At 31.9% G+C, this 6213-nt stretch overlaps 1 non-coding gene across 1 annotated transcript; it reads left to right on the forward strand.

The window, feature by feature from the left end:
• Positions 1–1936: 1936 nt before the first annotated feature.
• Positions 1937–2043, forward strand: LOC133787516 (small nucleolar RNA R71). Its single transcript, XR_009872534.1, has one exon. It is a non-coding gene; the product is annotated as a small nucleolar RNA R71 (small nucleolar RNA).
• Positions 2044–6213: the final 4170 nt, after the last annotated feature.

Raw genomic sequence — 6213 nt, forward strand, 5'->3', positions numbered from 1 at the left:
CAATTTACCTTCTTGTTCTTTATCTAAAGCAGATGTTATGATAACATGCAAGGTTTCAGACTCTCCTAGAAAAGCATATTTTAAATTTTCTGGCAAAGGTTTAAGGTCTAACTTTGGAGACTCGGAAATTGATTGAACATGATCTAAGGGTGAAAAGGGTTCAACTTTGGTTTTATTTAAGGGTATAGACTCTAACAAAGAATTCACTTCATCATTAAAATCATCAATATGCAAGTTCATACCAAAGTATTTTTCACAAAAATCAAGTAAGTCATTTCCATCATCTTCACACATACTCCCTATCATGTTAACTTCATGCACTTCCTCACACTCAACAGATTTAGCAACATTAAAAACATTTAATTCAACCGTCATATTTCCAAAAGATCATTTCAATACACCATTACGACAATTGATAATTGCATTAGATGTAGCTAAAAATGGTCTACCTAGAATGATAGGTATTTGAGCATGAGCATTTTCAACAGGTTGAGTGTCAAGAACAATAAAGTCCACAGGAAAATAGAATTTATCCACTTTAATTAAAACATCTTCTACAATACCTCTAGGGATTTTCACTGAACGATCGGCTAATTGAAGTGTTATAGAAGTTGGTTTTAATTCTCCTAGACCAAGTTGCTTATACACAGAATAAGGCAGTAAATTCACACTAGCTCCTAAATCAAGTAAAGCTTTGTTAATAAAATGATCGCCAATGATGCATGAAATTGTTGGACAACCGGGATCTTTATATTTCACAAGGCTTTTATATTGAATTATGGAGCTAACTTGTTCAGTTAAAAACGCCTTTTTTGGAACATTTGTGTTTCTTTTAACAGTGCAAATGTCTTTTAAGAATTTAGAATAGGCAGGAATTTGTTTAATGGCATCTAAGAAAGGAATGTTTATGCTTACTTGTTTGAAAACTTCTAAGATGTCACTATATTGGTTGCCTTTCTTGAGTGGAATTAATCTTTGTGGAAAAGGAGCTTTTGGGATGGAAGGGAGGATTTGAGCATCATCTTTTGAAAGATCATTTGTGTTGGAACTTTGAGGTTGGCTTTGGTCTTTTTCAACTTGAGGTATGTAATCAGGTTTGACCATTTGTTTTCCGGACCTAAGAGTTGAAATAGACTTAGCTTCTTCTTTATGACTAGGAGTTCCTATTTCATACTGGCCTTTAGGATTTGGGATGGGTTGGCTAGGAAATCTTCCTTTTTCTCTCTCAGTTACAGCACTAGCAAGTTGACCCAATTGTGTCTCGAGTTTGGCGATGGATTGAGACTGATTTTGTAAGATTTGTTGGGTGGATTGCATGAATTGTTGTAAGGTGTCTTCTAAGGAAGGTTTTCTTTGTGGAGGGTAAGGTTGACTTGGTTGGGCATGATTTGGATTTGGCATGTGGAATTGGTTTCCTTGATTCATTTGTGGTTGGTTTTGTCTCCAGAAAAAATTAGGATGGTTTCTCCAATTTGGATTGTATGTGTTGGAAAATGGGCTATCAAAGGAAGGTTTTCCATATGAATGTAAAGCATTAGCCTCTTCAGAAAATGTTTCAACAAAAGAAGGACATGATTGAGCATTATGACATGAACTAGCACATAAAGAACAAACATCTTTTTTAGGTTGCACATGAGAATTCATAGATTGACTTATTACTAAGGCTTCTACTTTTCTTGCTAATTTATCAAATGATGTTCTTAAATCACTTTCTTCTTTTATTTCATATTTTCCTTCTCTTTTTTGTGAAGGGTTGGCTCTAGACCTAGGCTTAGAGTAATTCCATTGTTGTGAATTAACAGACAATTCTTCAAGAGCGTCCCAAGCCTCTTGCCCTTGCAATTTTAAAATTTTTCCAGTATGCATAGATTGAATCATTTGCCGGTTTGAAGGGGTTAAACCATCATAAAAATACTTTACAAGTCTCCATTTTTCAAAACCATGGTGGGGACATTTTAATAATAAATCTTTAAATCTTTCCCAACATTCATAAAATTCTTCGTTATCTTTTTGATAAAATTCGGAGATTTCTCTTCTTAAATTATCAGTTTTGGACATGGGGAAAAATTTAGCAAGGAATTTATTAAAAAGTTGATCCCAAGTAGTGATGGTTCCAGTTGGAAGTAAGTTTAACCAAGCTTTGGCTCTATCTTTTAAAGAAAAAGGAAACAACCTAAGTTTAACCGACTCATCTGAAAAATTTTGAAAACGAAAGGTTGAGCAAATTTCCAAAAAGTCTTTTACATGCATGTATGGATCCTCTCTTTCTAAACCATAAAATGATGGTAACAATTGAATGATTGATGGTTTAAGTTCAAAATGAGTGGCATTAGTAGTGGGCAAAACAATGCATGATGGAGTATTAGATGAAATAGGTGAAAAGTATTCAAGAAGAGTTTTTTCTTGCACAACATTAGGTTCTTGTTCCATTATGCTTAAATTTTCAAAAACACTTTCAATTTCACGTAAAGACACTAATTTTTTCACCAAACGATTTTTTGAATTATGATGCCACTGATGCATACAATGTCACAAATTTCACCAAGCAACACAAACAATCACAAGAAAACAAATTTCCGATGTGGAAGATCAGTTAGAACCGCAACCACAGAGCATACTTATAACAAGAAGAGATTATAATATTTATATATATATTTTTGTTGATTTTTATGATTTTTTTTAAAATTTTTTTTGGTTTAACTTGTTCCCAGGCCTATTTGATTCCACTTACTCACAACTTAATAACAACTCCCCGAGGTTAATTAATAAGCGTGGATGGGAACTTTGCCAAATTTCCTTTAAGCAAAAATTGCTTATGTTGAAAGAACAAGCTTTGTTTTTTTAGTTTTTTTTTTCAAGTATTTTCTTAAACAATAAAATTACAACTAACTAAATGCGATAATTAAGAAGAAAATAAAATAAAATAAAATAAAATGACAATAGCAATAGTAAATAGTTATATAAAAAATTAGGAGGCACTAATGCCGTCAACTAAATGATCAACAAAAAAATAAAAATTAGGAGGCACTAATGCCATCAACCAACATTAATAATAATAATGATAACAATAATAAAACTTAGGAGGCACTAGTGCCATCAACTAAGATAAAAAAAAATAAATAAATAAAAGCTAGGAGGCACTAATGCCATCACTAGAAGAGATAAATTGCTCAAGTATGTAGGAGGCAAAAATTGCACTCAACTATCAAGTAATTAGGAGGCACAAATGCACTCAACTAAAACAACATAAAATGTAAAAGAAAAATAAAAAAGGTTAGGAGGCACTAATGCACTCAACTAATTAGTAAGTAGGAGGCACTAAATGCCATCAACTACCAAGATATATATATATATATATTATAATATATAACAATATAAATAAATATATGTATAACTTTCTTTTTTTTTTCTTTTTCGATTTTTACTCTTTTTTTTCGATTTTTTTTTTATAGATATATATTACTTTTTTTTTTTAAGATAATAGTGCAAATAAAAATAAAATAACTAGTAGAAGAATGTTACTTACCTTGTAGAAAGATTGTTTCTTTCTTTGCAACTCCCCAGCAATGGCGCCAAAAACTTGTTGGACACAAAACGGGATGTTTTAAAATTTAAACTCGCAAGTGCACGATTTGTTTCGGAATATAATGTTCATGTAAGTACGAGGTCGAACCCATGGGAGTTGACTAACATCAAAAGAAACTATATCAAACAAAGCAATAATATTCTAACCTAGTTCCAAATATTTGATGAGATTTTGTTTTAGAAAAATAAAAGACAAGTAATAAAAAGATTTAAGATTAAATAGACAAATGGTTTTCAAATAAGTAAAATAATATTATTAAGATGTTAGAATCCACAAAATGCAAGTTCAATAGTATTTAAAGTATATTGATTCCCAAGTTTAGATATAGTTGAAATAAATACAAAAATGTAGGATTTTTCTTCACTTATATAAGATATAATTTATAAGCATTAGTTGTGTTACAACCTAATGAAACTACAAAAAATCAAAGAGATTATGTTTAGGCAAAATATGATACTTATGCTCTAAGAATTAGATGTGAACAATTTAATGAAAAACATTTAATCAAAAAATATCATATTTTTGCATAATGAAGAACTAAGTGTAATATGCTTTAACAATCAATAATAGATGAAAAATGCATATCTTTGATAGAAAAATCCATAAACAATGTTGTACAAATGAGAAATCAACATACAACAAAAAAATACTATCTAGTTACATTTTGCTTCATCATCATCTTAATAACCTTTGAAAAAGATTAGAAGCTCATAACTAGATAAAAATTACAAAATAACATACTTGACATGCTCTTCAAAAGATGAAAATAGTAGAGAGAAACTAGTGAAAAGAAGAGAGAAAAATATGTGTAGAAGGTGTTGAAAAGATGAAGAAGAAGAGCCCATCAAATGGTCTTTCAAGACTCTATTTATAGGCAAAATGTGGAGATTAAATTAATCAAATTAAAATAAATAAATTGATTAATTTAATTGTGTTGGGAAGTGGTAGGATAAATAGAGTAAGTGTAAGAGTATTGGAAAAATGAAATGTTTGGTTGGGTAAAAGATTAGTGAAAAGCTAGGGTAAAAAAAATAAATTAGGAATGTTTATTTAGGTAAGAAAAATAGGGAAGAGTGAGTTGATATTTAAGTGAAAAATATTGGGAATGAAAAATGTGAATTTTGATCTTATTTTTATGGCTATTGGTTTGGTTGTCTTGGCATGGGAGCATGCTTGCATGGCTGTGAAGTGGAGTGGCAGCAGCTATGGGATGTTGGGCTTCGGAAGGCTGCAGAGAAGAGGAGACCGAAAATGGGCCTGGGCTTAAGTGAGCTGCAGCAGAAGGCCCACGGTCTATTGGATTGGCCCGTGTAGCTTGCTGGGAGCAGGCTGAAGACTAGAGGCGGTTTGGTGATGCTGAGTGCTCCTTGTCCGTACGGCTGGCAGGTGGCGATGCTGGAAGGAGGCGCTGAAGGCAGGAGGTGAGCTTCAGGAGCATGTGTTGGCTGAGACGCTGCTGGGGCAGGGGCATTGGGCCTGTCTTGGGCCTGGAGGAAAATGCCACTTCCTTGCTTTTCTTTTACAAAAATATAATTTTTTTTTCACCATTCTTCTTGCTTTTCAAGAGCAAATATCATACAAATTTTTTTTCCTATCAAACAAACATAAATTAAATTAAAACTAAATATTTTCAATAATTAAATATACAACAAAAGTTCAATGAAAATATTAATTAAAATTTAATTTACTTAAACATTTAAGCTCAAAATTGCATCTTTTTACTCCTAACTTAACAATATTAATTTTAAATAATTAAGCCATAACATTTTACAATAATATAACAATAAAAATACACAAAAATCTATAAAATTAAAATAAACCTAATAAATTCAAAATTACTTAAAAACTTAATAAATCAATTAAAAACTCAAGAATTAAGCAACAATTAGCACATAAAAATTGGTAAAATAACTCTATTGTATAGAGTTATTAGTACAATGAGGACTAGGGTGCACCCGTGTATAGATTGAAAGGAACAATTGATCATGCTTCACAGTAGATGAAGGGATAAGAACACAAAGGTTCTACGTGAGGCGTTAGGTTGATGGTAATGCCAAATAGCCATGGTTAGGGTGCAGTGACGATACCTATGGAATGGTAGTGCGGGCACTAGTATAAGGAATTAAAGTGTTTGATCACCCATGGAAGAATAATCATGATACTAAGGCCCAAGTGGGAATTAATGGGTGATTCACATTGGAAACCCTCGATTGTATAGAGAAAGGTTAACATGGAAGTTGACACCTTTAATTGGAAAGGTCTGTACCAGTTTGATAAGACACCACGAATTACACAAAAGTCAGATGAGGTAACGACCAAGATTGATATAGTACATGCAGATGATAGCTAGCAAATGTAACTTGATTAACAATGAAGTCCAAGGAGGAGATTTTGTGGGAATGATTAAGAATCCTACCATTTTAGTATGAATGGATTAAGATATGAAGATCGGATTAGGGATTCGATGGAACCTGGTGTGGAAGTAGAGATTCTAAATGAGTATTGTATTACCTCCTTATGAATATTGTATCCAAAAATTTGAATGGATATTAAGATCTAAAATTTCTTTATTGGAAGGTAAAAGACTATAGTGATGGGTCGTAAAGGTGGACTACATTAGATTGCAA

This window comes from Humulus lupulus, chromosome 6 (assembly GCF_963169125.1).
Source record: "Humulus lupulus chromosome 6, drHumLupu1.1, whole genome shotgun sequence".
NCBI lineage: Eukaryota > Viridiplantae > Streptophyta > Magnoliopsida > Rosales > Cannabaceae > Humulus > Humulus lupulus.